General features: G+C 43.9%; 1 protein-coding gene across 10 annotated transcripts in view; it reads left to right on the forward strand.

Moving 5' to 3' along the window:
* RFX8 (regulatory factor X8) overlaps positions 1–12,897 on the forward strand; it is a 258,871-nt gene that overhangs the window by 46,631 nt on the left and 199,343 nt on the right. For 3 of the 10 annotated variants that reach the window (XM_042931952.1, XM_042931953.1, XM_042931955.1), the window contains one exon: positions 7,235–7,345. The exons of the other annotated variants lie outside the window; for them this stretch is intronic. The gene's annotated coding sequence lies outside the window, so the exon portion shown is untranslated. The remainder of the gene's footprint in view (positions 1–7,234; positions 7,346–12,897) is intronic. 10 annotated transcript variants of the gene reach the window in all.

Below are 12,897 nucleotides of genomic sequence, written 5' to 3' on the forward strand. Positions count from 1 at the left end.
TGCTGGGAGAACTGGACAGCAACATGCAGAAGGTTGAAACTAGACCACTTTCTCACACCATTCACAAAAATAAACTCAAAATGGATAAAGGACCTGAATGTGAGACAGGAAACCATCAAAACCTTAGAGGAGAAAGCAGGAAAAGACCTCTCTGACCTCAGCCGTAGCAATCTCTTACTCGGCACATCCCCAAAGGCAAGGGAATTAAAAGCAAAAGTGAATTACTGGGACCTTATGAAGATAAAAAGCTTCTGCACAGCAAAGGAAACAACCAACAAAACTAAAAGGCAACCAACGGAATGGGAAAAGATATTTGCAAATGACACATCGGACAAAGGGCTAGTATCCAAAATCTATAAAGAGCTCATCAAACTCCACACCCGAAAAACAAATAACCCAGTGAAGAAATGGGCAGAAAACATGAATAGACACTTCTCTAAAGAAGACATCCGGATGGCCAACAGGCACATGAAAAGATGTTCAACGTCGCTCCTTATCAGGGAAATACAAATCAAAACCACACTCAGATACCACCTCACGCCAGTCAGAGTGGCCAAAATGAAGAAATCAGGAGACTATAGATGCTGGCGAGGATGTGGAGAAACGGGAACCCTCTTGCACTGTTGGTGGGAATGCAAATTGGTGCAGCCGCTCTGGAAAGCAGTGTGGAGGTTCCTCAGAAAATTAAAAATAGACCTACCCTATGACCCAGCAATAGCACTGCTAGGAATTTATCCAAGGGATACAGGAGTACTGATGCATAGGGGCACCTGTACCCCAATGTTTATAGCGGCACTCTCAACAATAGCCAAATTATGGAAAGAGCCTAAATGTCCATCAACTGATGAATGGATAAAGAAACTGTGGTTTATATACACAATGGAATACTACGTGGCAATGAGAAAAAATGAAATATGGCCTTTTGTAGCAACATGGATGGAACTGGAGAGTGTGATGCTAAGTGAAATAAGCCATACAGAGAAAGACAGATACCATATGGTTTCACTCTTATGTGGATCCTGAGAAACATAACAGAAACCCATGGGGGAGGGGAAGGAAAAAAAAAAAAAAAAAAAAAAAAAAAAAAAGAGGTTAGAGTGGGAGAGAGCCAAAGCATTAGAGACTGTTAAAAAACTGAGAACAAACTGAGGGTTGATGGAGGGTGGGAGGGAGGGCAGGGTGGGAGGGAGGACAGGGTGGGTGATGGGTATTGAGGAGGGCACCTTTTGGGATGAGCACTGGGTGATGTATGGAAACCAATTTGACAGTAAATTTCATATATTAAAAAATAAAAAAAAAAAAAAAAAAAAAAAAAAAAAAAAATAAAGTTCCAACTCAATACAAAACACATACATCCCAAGTAATACACCTTAGCCATAGACAAAAATTTTAAATACGTCTTTAAAAAGCTAAGACCGTTGCGTCCAAGATTCGCTACCCAGATACAACCACTGCAAATATTTTGGTGAATAGCTTTGGAAAGAATGCCTTCCTTTTTACAAGACATATTTTCTCAAATGTCTATGGGTAAAGTTTAACACACACGCATTTATTTAAATATAAATATTAACCATGTGCCCCTCGCTCTAAAACCTCCCTCAGTTTTCACTCTGCATCACTGGGTCTTGGGCGGGAAAGGGACTAAGGAGGAAAGAAGAGAACCATTTGCATTCGGGCCCCACAGAAGTTCTGGAAGAAGCTGCTTTCCCAGTGCCAGTGAGAAGTAAAGAAATAGTGGGAGACTAAGAAATCTGGCTCCCTCCCTTACCCTCTGTTGGCCTAGCCCTGGCGAGAGGGGGGAATTTAGGTGGAGGCAGAGGTTAACACAAAACCAAACAACAGGACAAATGTGAGGGAGCTGGATTACCTCCTTCCAATCAAAGACCCCCTCAGATGGCTCTCAGTTGGAAGGAAAGTAGGTAAGCTAACACAGAGTTCAATCTACCAATTCATAAGTCAAGTGTGATTGACAAATACAAATATATTTCCTGAATGGTCCCCAAAGTACATTGCTTTTGAAAAGGGTTGTCACTCCAAAGAATCCTTAACTGGCTAAGTATTCAGAAATGTAAGGTAATATATTTGGTCATTGCATCTTCCTGGGCTAACCCAGTGTTTCAAAATTTCTGGCTCCATCACATAAGCAATATGGGCTGAATGTGGAGACAAAGGAAGTGCCTCAGGGAAATCAAAGATGAAAAGATCTATTTTCTTCAAAGGGCTCATTGTCTACTGTGGATATGGAAGAAATGCACAAATATCAGCCACACAAGGCACAAGACAGGCACAGACTCTGAGCCAGACTATTGCATTTGAACCCTGGTCCACCACCATTCAAGGACCATGTACAACACATGGTCCCTCCAAGCTCCCTAGGGCATAGTGATAGAACCTGCCTCTGGGGGTATGGGAGGTTTAAAGGATAAAAGCACACAAGCCCTTGGCAAGGACAAGTGTGCAGTAAGTGCTTACCACAGCTCCTGAACATGTGAGGCTGACCAGAAAGAAGTGACCAGACCCAGGAAACACTTCTTGCAAGAGATAGGCCTTAATCTTTGGAGAGGTTCTGATGGCACAGATGGAAAGGGTAGGATTCAGAAGCACAAGGCTTGGAGATTGAGGTCTATGGAGAACAGTCTGAAGAGAGTGACTAGAACGTTTGCCTCAAGCTTAGTGTCAGACAGGCATGAATAGGAGTCAAGTCAGGAAATCAGGGACTAAAATGCTGGCCTGAAAAGTCTGTGCCCAGTTTGGTAGGAAATGAGGAAATACCAAAGGCTTTGAGCAGAGGATGCCAGGTGCAGATGTCGTTGAGTAGGAGTTATCAGGCAGATAGAGTGGGATGGGGAAGACGTGATGGATGTGGGGTCTCAGGAGGCCAGCGTGGAAATCCAGGGCATCAGTGGGGATGGAGTGCAGAGTGATGTGGGAGGGATAATGCAGGGGGCAGGGCCAGCTTCAAGGGTAAGCGACTTTCACAGTCACATAAGATTATGCTCTGAGGTACCCTGTGCTTGTTTTAATGCTCTGCTGTCACTGTCTTGAAACTCTTGAGTTTTGAAAACAAAGAGCCCCACAAATTGTGAACTAGGTCTCACAAATTACATAGCTGTTCTCGAGAGAGGAGTATATAGGATGGGCAAAATATTTGGGCATGGAGTGAAGCAGAAGAAAGGAGTCATTCAAAGAGTTGTGGGGAATTTTGGCCAACAAATGAGGGTTAAGGAGTGAGAATGGTGTTTGTGGAGAGAACACATTGTGGGATGCACCAGCTGTCACGGGGAGGTGTTGGAAAATTTGTTGGGAATTTGGTCTCAGAGCTCAGAAAACAACTTTGAGATTAGTTACTTGAAAATCATACCCTCTCATTAACCTTTTTTTTCAAACACTAAAGGATTGTCCTACTTTATTTTAATGAGATACATTATTTTTTTAATTAAAAAATTAATAAAAGCATTCATTGAATAGTGAGAAGCTTTAGAAATGGGTGTAGGAAAGAAGCATTAAGAAAGGTCAAGGGGCTGGTCACCTGGGTGGCTCGGTCGGTTAAGCGTCTGGTTTTGGCTGAGGTCATGACCTCACGGTTCATGAGTTTGAGCCCCACATCAGGCTCTGTGCTGACAACGAGGAGACTGCTTGGGATTCTCTCTCTCCCTTTCTGCCCCTACCCTGCTCGTGTGTGCTCTCGCTCTCAAAATAAATAAATAAACATTAAAAAAAAGTCAAGAACCTCATCTGGAATTCTATTGCTGTGGGCTAAATTGTGTTCCTCCCTAGCATTCATGTGTTGAAGTCCTCACCCCCCAGTATGTCAGAATGTGACTATTTGGAGTTAGGGCCTTTATAGAGGCAATTGAGTTAAAATGAGGTCATCAGGGTGGGACCTAATCCAATAACACTGGTGTCCTTCTGAGAAGAGGAGATTTGGACACAGAAAAACAGAGGAGGGAACATGTGAGGACACAGGGAGAAGATGGCCATGTCCAAGGAAAGAAGGAGGCCTGGGGAGAAATCATCACTGGTGACATCTCATTCTCAGACTCTACCCTCTGAGACAGTGAGAAAATACATTTCTGTTGTTTGAGACCTCCAGTCTGTAGTACCTTGTTACAGCAGCCCTGGCAAACATAACTGTCTTCCTTGAGAAGAACAAGAAGTCGAAAAATCCTTGGAGACAAGCTAGAAGTGGTCAGGGATTTGGAGGGAGAGCCGCAAGTGAAGCCATAAAAGCGAAGAATAGCTCAAGGATGAGGAGTGGTTGCTAGCTGCCAGCAGGCCTTACAGAAAGGTGCTGGATTTTAGTATAAGGAAGTCACCAATGACCTTTGAAGGGTATCATTCACGCAGCAGGGGAAAACCAGTTACAGTCAGTTTGGGGGAGTGTGACCTGATGGTCTACGGGCAGAGAATCCAGAGAATCCTTAATTTCAGAAAGTTTCAGTATGAAAGGTAGGGGATGAGATAGGCAGTAGCTTGACAGGAAACCAGAATCAAGGGAGGAATTTGTTCAGGGTGAGATTTAGGGAGCCCTGGACAAGCATGGCTATAGAAACCCCCAAGAGGGGGACCCAACACAGCATGTTGTACCCAATTTACATTTGTTCAGTGAGTGAGAAGGAAACTCACAGGGACCAGGGGAAGGGCACAAAGCCCAGTTGGGCAGCTGACCCACACACAGCACTGGCTTGGCACGGTATCTGGAGGAAGGAGAAGGAAGGGATCTTTGTGCTGCTCCCTAATTCTGGCAGCCCCTGAACTGTGCCTCTCCGTTTAGCTCCACCAGGTTCCTGTAAGGAGCTTGAGGCCTGGTTTCCCCTTACTTCTGTCCCTTTGGAATTCCCCTTGCAGATTTGCAGGGACGGGACTGTCCTCCCAGTGGCTGCTCACAGGCGTGTGAGAATCTGTTCCCCCAGGACTTTCCAGCGGCAGAGCAGAGAGGGTCCTGTTGCAAAGCAGACAGTGAGACTGACTTGCAGACCTTTGGGATCCTCAGTGTGCAGAGGGTACACAGAGCTGCTTCCTGGGCCCAGTCCCCAGCAGTTGTTTTGTTTCCTTGGGAATTGGTGCTGAATCTCCAGGAAGCCACAACCTCAGCCCCAGGACCCCACTTCCCTTTGGCCAGAAGTTTACAAACTTTTAAAGAAAGTACTAGACCCATCTTTCAAACAACATCTTAGAGAAATCCCTAAAATATCAGGGGGATAACAGAACATTTTATTAGTATACATCTCCATTATAACTTCAGACTTCTTGTAATTGCATATGGTGAAGCCAGCCAAGGAGAATTACAGGTTGTTTTAATAAATGGAAAAAATAGAAATTGTGGTTAAGGGGGCACCTAGCTGGCTCAGTCAGTGGCATGTGCGTGGAGTGAACTTACAGCCCCTTGATCTCAGGGTTGTAAATTCAAGTCCCATATTGGGTGTAGAGATTACTTAAAAATTAAATATTAAGGGGCGCCTGGGTGGCTCAGTCAGTTGAGCATCTGACTTCGGCTCAGGTCATGATCTCACGGCTCGTGGGTTCGAGCCCCGCGTCAGGCTCTGTGCTGACAGCTCGGAGCCTGGAGCCTGCTTTGGATTCTGTGTCTTTCTCTCTCTCTGCCCCTAACCCACTCACATCCTGTCTCTGTCTCTCTAAAAAATAAATAAACATTAAAAAATTTTTTTAATTAAATATTAAAAAAAAATCATGGTTATGGAAACCATTGCAACCTGATAAAGCTTCAGGCTTTAGTTTATTTCTGGTATCTGCTTTGGTCACATTGTAAAGAAATTCCTAATTCACACAGATAAATGGCTATAAACTGTTAATAGTTTTAAAAGGAACCAGCCTTGGGGCGCCTGGGTGGCTCAGTCGGTTAAGCGTCCGACTTCAGCTCAGGTCACGATCTCACGGTCCATGAGTTCGAGCCCCGCGTCGGGCTCTGGGCTGATGGCTCAGAGCCTGGAGCCTGCTTCCGATTCTGTGTCTCCCTCTCTCTCTGCCGCCCCCTCCCCTCCCGTTCATGCTCTGTCTCTCTCTGTCTCTCTCTGTCTCAAAAATAAATAAATGTCAAAAAAATTAAAAAAAAAAAAAAAAGGAACCAGCCTTATAACCTGAGATTTAACCAGAAAATGGCAGAAGATTTATTCAGAGTCTTTACAAAAATGATTTATCCTTGCAACACACTTAGCCTGTTGATCTGCAGTATGTCATGTGTTTGTAAGTAACATATTTGAATCTATTATGTGAAGTATGAAAAATAATTTAACAATCTTTTAAAAATAAAATTTGAATCAAATATTTGTGGAAACCTAAATAGAGCTTTCTATGAGATATAGATGGAAGTCCAGTACCCTAAGAACCACATAGAACCCCAACCCCATTACCAACCAACAAATGTTTACTGAATGCCTACTCTGTGACAGATTCTGTACTGAGCAGGAGATACAGAAAAAAAAAAAAAAAAAAACCCACATCATCCCTACCCACAAGGGCACTGGGCTGGAAGATGAGATAGACTCAGAGAAATTCCATCAAGTGTAGGATGTTCAGGAAGTTCAGGAGACAGGCACTTGTTGGACCTGGGGAAGTGAATAAGAATAAGGGTACTTTGCAAGGATGGAGAGCAGGCTTCTAGAGGCTGTACACTCTATGCTGGGGATAATCAGGAATTGGGCAAAGATGGGCAAAGAAAAGTCCCTTAGAAGTAATGCCAGGAGACATCATGTGAGGAAGTGAACTAGCACAGAGTATGTGCTGGTCTCAAGCTGTATGAGATGGCTATATGACATGGTGGGAGTGGAGGAGACAGCCTCAGAAGGCCGAGTTGCCAGGTCATGTCATGGAACAGGGCTTCAGGGTAATAAAGAGGTACCTTTGCTCTAACCTACAAGTAATGGAGAGCTGTTGAGGGGTTTAAGCAGGAGGGTGCTGTAGTCAAATCTGCATTTTTAAAAGAGCCCTTCTATGGAATGATCCCATTTATGGAGGCAGGGAGACAACTTCAGAGATTAAGAGTGATGGAGGCTGAGCCAGGGTGTGGCAGTGAGGAACAGAGAGAAGCAGGTGGCCTTGAGTAATATTTAAGAGGCAGAATTGACAGGACTTGGTGATTGATTGGTTGGGGGAGCAGGGTAGGTGTCACAGATGAAAGAGAGGGAGGAGTCAAGGAAGCCCCTCTACAAAAGTGTCCAGCTCAGGTGGCTGACTATAGAGTAAGAATGTGAGCCCAGGTCCTCTGCTTCCACAGCCCTTCAGACTGATAGTATGAGAGGAAGCCTGGTCAGATCAGTCGTCTGGTTGAGAATCATCATCATGGACGTAAATCCAAAGGAAGAGTCCAAAGCCATTCTAAGCCCAGGTGAGAGGGTCAATCATTCTTGGAAGTTTTGCTTATAATTTGCTGAGAATGAATGAGCAGAGTAATCAGTGTGTAATTCATTGGTTGATGAGATTAGCCCCACCAAAGCTGGTTTCTACAAAGAATACAGTTGCAGAATCTAGTTGCTTTCTTTTTAAACTACAAAATCCACATAATAATCACATCAATACAGAAGCAAACATGTTTTCCTCTGGGTTCTGTTCATGGGTCAGTAATATATTTTCCAGATAGATCACAATTGCAATGAGCCACACTGGGGAAAATACTGAATGTATGAACTTAAAAGCAAGGAAAAATAACAAAAGTGAATCTGCCTTAGTATGACTGCATTCCTATGCATTTCTCAGAACTTGGTTATATTTGTTGGTAAAGTGGCAATCACAGTGGGAAAATAAAAATACTACATAATCAGATTGCTAAAGGGTTGGAAGGGGAATGGGTGGGAGAGTTTATGTGGTTTTTAAAATAGGAAGTTCTACCCTAAAGTGTGTCATTTCTGAAGTGAAGGAAGTTCCGATAGGCTATTAGAAGAGCCTGCACAATAGCATTTTGATGTTTTCCACACATTATATTTCATGACAGTAAACACATGGCTTTTCACCAAATCACACAGTGTTATTTGGATACAAAGTGACTAACACATATTCTAAGGTTGGCTGCTCTGGGATTTTATGAAGCCAAAGAGAAACTACTGTTTAGCCTTGTGAAAGACATGATTGGTTGCATTATCAATATATATTTTTTTCATTTAAAATGCAGGCTTTTTCAGGAGCGCTTGGGTGACTCAGTTGGTTAAGCACCCGATTCTTGATTTTGGCTCAGGTCATGATCTCACAGTTCACGAGTATGAGCCTCTCATCAGGCACCACACTGACAGTGTGAAGCCTGCTTGGGATTCTCTCTCAGCCCCTTTCTCTCTGTCTCTCTCTCTCTCTCTCTCAAAATAAAGAAATAAACTTTAAAAAGTGTAGGTTTTCAAAATTTTAAGGAGACTCTGAAATTGTGAGGGCAATGGCAACAAAGAAATGTTGGTTATTAACATTATGGGAAGGAAGCATGGTTTGAATGATGATGAAGGACTGGTTAAGAAGAGGAACTCTCAAGGTCATACAAAATCACTGAGATACTCCCTATTCAGACCGTCTACTTACTAGGTCATAACTGAAACAGGCCCATATTAGTCCCCAGGCAAGAAGCTCAGCTGACGTGGAAATGCCACCCTGCACAAACATCTGCAGCAGTGCAGGCTGTCCGAGCTGATTTCACCATATGTGGCTCCAGTGTACTTTAGCTTTGACGTTCCTACCACCACCCAGGGGGGAGGGGAAGACCTGAATGACCCAGTGTCCCTGTGTATGGATCCTGATCTCAGAAGCTTCTCTGAACCCTCCCAGAGCTTGGGAACTCCCTCAGAAGGTGACAAAGCAATTCTTCAGGGAGGTAGGGGAGGGAGGAAAAAGAGTCAAGACTGCATCATTATTTTTACCAAATGCTTAAGAGGATACTGGCCCATACTTTGTGTTTGCATTCAGAGCTAATGTTTTTGTTACTAAAGGTGAAGTTTGGCTATTGCAAATTATCTGATATTGTATCGTTGCTCTCTAAAGAAGAGCCTGCAAAAAGTGGGGGAGGGTGTTCCTGTGTATGATGATAAAGACCATGGACTCTGGGTTTGAATCCTGAGACTCACTGGCTTTGTGACTTGGGCAGGTCATTTACCCTCTGGGTGCCTTGGTTCCTTCTCTGAAGAATGGGGGAGAGTAATGGACAGGGTCCTTGTGAGGCCTAAGTAAGTCAGCACTTGTAAAGGCTGTGCAATAGATCACTTGGAAAGCGTGGATATCCAGTTCAACACACATCTCTGTGTCAGGCACTGGCTGACGGGGCTGGAGATGACCCTCCCAGAGAGTCCAACTTGGGAGCCAAGGAAGGCTACCCACATGTCAAAATCCTCTTCTGTCTTCAGCCAATGACTGGGTGTTCCTTCTCCACCCCCTCTGATTCCTTTTCAAGCTTAACTCCTCAGCTGTTCTCTTGAGGAATTCCTCAAGGCTTGCTCCAAGGCCCTCTTCTGTCTCTGTCTTCTATTCTTATCGGCTATCTTATCCACAAGCATTATGTCCATTGCCAGCCACACATACTGTGTACTGGGTTCCAGACACAGGTATCAGTTGCATACTTGGAGGGACCTCCCAGATGCCTCAAAGGTACCACAAACTCAGTAAGTGAGAAGCCCAGCTCATACCTTTTTTTTTTAAGAGAGCATGTGTGAGAGAAGAGGGGAGAGAGAGAGAATGAGAGAGAGAGAGAGAGAGAGAGAGAGAGAGAGAGAGAGAATCTTAAGCAGGCTCCATGCTGAGGGTGGAGCCCCATGTGGAGCTCAATAACACAGTCCTGTGATCATGACCCGAGATGAAATTAAGAGTCGGATACTTAATTGACTGAGCCACCCAGGCACTCCAAGAAGCCCAACTCATACCTTTTATAAGCACAACTGCCCCTTTTCTAGGGCAACCCAGTTCAGTGATTGACATAATCATCCATGAAGACCTAAAAGGGGTCTTCACTTTCCCTATCCAGTTAGTTCTGCTTTTTAAACCTCGTTAGTTCTGCTTTTTAAACATCTCTTGAATAAATCTGCTCACTTCTTTCCATCTCTACCAGGATGACTCTGGGCCAATTTTCTTGCTCAGCTATTGCCTTCTAACATTGAGCACAAAATATGGTTTGGGGAAATGCTTAACATGTATGCTGAGAAATTCGTTAGTTTCTTATAATGTTAAGCGCTATGAAGAAAAACATAGCAGGGAACATGGCTCGAGAGTCACCCAAGAGGGTGGTTGGGGGAGGCCTTTCTGAGGAGGTGTTATTTGAGGATCTTGAGGAAGAGGATTTCAGGACTGTCTCAGATTTACATGTCTTGAGATAGGAACAAGCTTGAAAGGTTAAGAGGTTAGAGGTGATCACAAGCTGGAGGTAGGAGGGAGAATGGGGAGATGAAGTGGGGAGGTCTGCAGAGGCCAGATCCTGTGTGGTTTTGGAGACTGTGGGCGGGAGTTCAAATGTGATTCCAAATGCAGTGGGAAGCCAGGGGTGACCTAAGCAGATCCATCAGCTCTCAGGGGAGTTGGTTGCTCATACCAATTGCTCCAGCCCCATTGGTTCTGCGTCTGATAGAGTAGAGACACATAGAACACTCTATGTTCATAAGATAATTGATGGCTCCTGAAATCCAGTTTGTTATTTTCTACAATCAAGGGTGTCCTCCTCAGGCCTCACTTTGACAATTTAGCCAAGTCACCAAAGTGCCTACAATGATGGGTTTGGTGGACAAGTGAAAATATTCTAAGATAAAAACAACTATAGAAGCTTTTCTCTTGGTAACCAGAGTGGATGTGCACAGAGTGGAGCCAAGTAGAAGAGGGAAAACTGCTCCATGCACAGCCCTCTCCTGCCCTTGATCCTGCCTCTTGGCTCTCACCCATTCCCTTTGGACCACACTGATCTCTTCCATGCACTCTTCTGCTCCACACTGACACTGGCACAGTGTTCTCACTTGTTCTCTTTTGCATTGTCAAGAAGAACAAACTGTCCATCTTCTGACTTTCCTCCAAGTCACATTCTAGCCCATTTAAACAAATGAGCTCTCTGTGATGCGTTCTAGACCTTTTGTCTAAACCGAGGCACTTGGGGGCCAAGAGGGAACACATATCATTTCAGTATTTGCTCAGTGTTGCCAGGACTTTTACCTATGAAGTCCCATAGTCCCTAGCACCCAAGGAAGGGTGTGGCAATCACCCCCTCCCCCTTGCAGAACTTCATTGAGAATTTGGGCAGCATCCCCAGGATGACCCAGAGTCAAGATGCAAACCTGCTTTCTCAGGGAAGAGTTAAGCTAGTGATTTTGTTTACGAAGAATCTTGGCTTTTTGCCCTTGTTTTAAACTTGTACCCCATTGAGATGAGATGGTTCAGTTACGCTTTCTTGGCAGCACTTAGCCACTCAGCTTATACTATCTGCTACTTCCCTGGGCATGCCCTATTCCTTGCTCAAGAATTGTTAGCCTGTATCCTGTTTCAATAAGATAAGTTACCTTATTATCTCTGATCCAAATTCCCTGTGGCCAGCTGCTCAACTCTCTGTGATAATGCGAACAATACTTACTTCTGTTCTCAGTTGCTGATCTTTTTTTAAAAAACTTTTTTCATGAAAACAAGAGTCCGTTTTCACAGGTGGGGAGCTGTGGCCTTTTTTCTTCTAAGGTCTGCATCTGCCAGCAGAAGGACAAGACTGACAATGCTGTCGGGAGCTCAGGGGCCGGTGCTGTTCCAAAGACCTCCATGAAGCATTCAGGCAAATGAGGAGGAGTCCTGGGCACTGTGTAAAAACTCATGCAGCTGGCTCTTTATAATAGCCCCAGATTGGAAGCTACCCAAATGCCCATCAACTGTAGAATGGGTAAATAAATTGTGGTGTATTCACACAATGGAATACCCGCCAACAAAGAGAATGAACTATAACTACATGCAGCAATATGGATGAATCTCATAGACAAGACATGGTGTGAAAGCACCCAGACACAAAAGAGAACATACTGTATGATTCCATTTATAGAAAGTACAAAAACAGGCAGAACTCATCTATGATGTTAGAATTAGGATACTGGTTACCCCTGGCAGTGAGAGAATAGGATTTCTGGGGGCAGCTTATATTCTGTGTTGTGTGGTTTTTTTTTTTGTTTTTTTTTTTTTTCATCTGAGCTCTGGTAAAACAAGAGTGTTCAGTTTGTGAAAATTCATTCAGCTGGACACCTGTGATATGAGCATTTTTCGGTATGGATATTATCTCCAATGAAAAAAAAATTTTTAAGCGAAACAGTGGGAGCCAGCTTTGTCCAGATACCTTCTGATGGCTCTGTTTCTCAGTTCTGTTTAACTGGTGACAATGCATAGACGTTTCTTCTGAGACAGAGTGATCCCTTGAGAAAAAACAGGTAGCCATCTATGACTTATCTTTTTTTTTTAAATGGTAGACTCACATAGGAGTCACACCTTAATTATCCTGTGAATGTAACCTGACAGTCTTATTCTTTAGTTGAACTAAGTTTACGAACTCAAAAGAGCATTATACCTTTTTGCCTGATTGCTGGCACAACAGGGTTGATCTTAGGTTCTTTTTTCTTGTGATTAGATTTTGAATTTTTTTTACATGTTTTTATTTTTATTTTTATTTTTGAGACAGAGAGAGACAGAGCATGAGCAGGGGAGGGGCAGAGAGAAAGGGAGACCCAGAATCCGAAGCAGGCTCCAGGCTTCGAGCTGTCAGCACAGAGCCTGACGCCGGGCTCGAACTCACAGACTGTGAGATCGTGACCTGAGCTGAAGTCGGACACTCAACCAACTGAACCACCCAGGCGCCCCTAGATTTTGAATTTTGAATTATAGAAATGCAGGTTTTCCTGGGGAAAATGAGAGAGAAAAAAAGATGGAGATCCTGCACTGAAGTCTTCTTTAAATATTCATAATAATTCT

This window comes from Panthera leo, chromosome A3, assembly GCF_018350215.1.
Source record: "Panthera leo isolate Ple1 chromosome A3, P.leo_Ple1_pat1.1, whole genome shotgun sequence".
Lineage (NCBI taxonomy): Eukaryota > Metazoa > Chordata > Mammalia > Carnivora > Felidae > Panthera > Panthera leo.